Raw genomic sequence first — 1341 nt, forward strand, 5'->3', positions numbered from 1 at the left:
AGTTAATCCCACTTGTGTTTATCAACCAGACTGGCACAATAAACTATCTCACCCTCTGTCCCTTAAGTCTTATGTTTTAGGAGTTTGACCATTAGTTTCAAACTTTGTTTTCAGAATATGCCATCCAAAATATTTCCTGCTCAAATACCTACCCATTGTTTTGGTTTCTAATGAATGCTCCTTTTGTACTTTTTTCCTTCGCATCTTTCTCAGAACACTCAGCTTTGCTCGAGTAGCCCCTGAGGCTGGAAGTTTCTCTCTTTACTCACAGAAGTCCTGCCTTTAATAACACATCTTAAAACCTACTTCCAGTAAGAAGTTTTTCTCCTTTTAGATATGTGCGATGCACAGATGTGTATTTTTCTTGATCTGATTTGGCATAATCAGGTTGCCATATTGAAAACATCAGCAGCCTGTCTCTCCTGAAATAAAGCGTGGGCTAACACCAGTTGGGGGCCTTTTGGATTTATGTCATCTGTGTGGTGGGTTCTTCTGGGAAGGATTTATACAAACCCCACCTCTGGGTGCCACACTAGACACTTGGAGGAGGTGCTCTGCAAGGCAACCTGAAAAGTTCAGTCTATTTGAATCATATTCTCCAAACCTCTGTTTTATTAGAAGGGTTTGTGACTTGCTGTTTTGCTTTCATTTTTCCAGAGTCAACTGGTGAGACAGACAGGAGCCGAAGTACCCGTTGGTCCTGCAGTCTCCACCTTCCAAAGGAAATCCAAAAGGAGTTTCTGGCATGTGTGGCATTGCTTAGCAATCCACCCAAACAAACATGTTTCCCCTCGCTTTCCCCACCCCCTATCCTTGTTTGTTCAAGAACATTGTGAAATAAAATTTTACCACTTGACATCTGAAATCATTAGAGGGGAAAAAATGTTGTCTGGGGCTTAATAAGAAGAACTGCAAAGCATAGGAAAAATATTACTTTATTTCTCATTTTCTGCTCTCATAATGCAAGGCTAGGGTTTGTGGTATTCTGCTCTGTGTCTGGATTTTGGTTTGGGTTGGCCTGAATGCCTTCCAGCCTCTGTGGGGGTGATCTTGGCATCATTGTTGGCTACACTCTGCTCTTGATGACCTAATTTGTGTCTGACTCCATTTCCTTCTCTGACTAATGGCTGTATCCACATGCCATACAAACCCCTCCTAGAATTCTAATGGAAGATAAAAATCAATGAATATTCATAAATTCATGGAGCATTTGTTAAATACCTAATAGATGTGTAGTGGTTATGCATTGGACCAAATTGTGCAAGGCCAGCAGTTCAAAACCACCACCCTCCCAGGGGCTTTCTACTCCTGTGGAGAGATAGTCTGGGAAACCCACCGGGG

This window comes from Echinops telfairi, unplaced genomic scaffold (genome assembly GCF_000313985.2).
Source record: "Echinops telfairi isolate 266 unplaced genomic scaffold, ASM31398v2 ScPeMD7_7468;HRSCAF=8506_0, whole genome shotgun sequence".
In the NCBI taxonomy this organism is placed as follows: domain Eukaryota; kingdom Metazoa; phylum Chordata; class Mammalia; order Afrosoricida; family Tenrecidae; genus Echinops; species Echinops telfairi.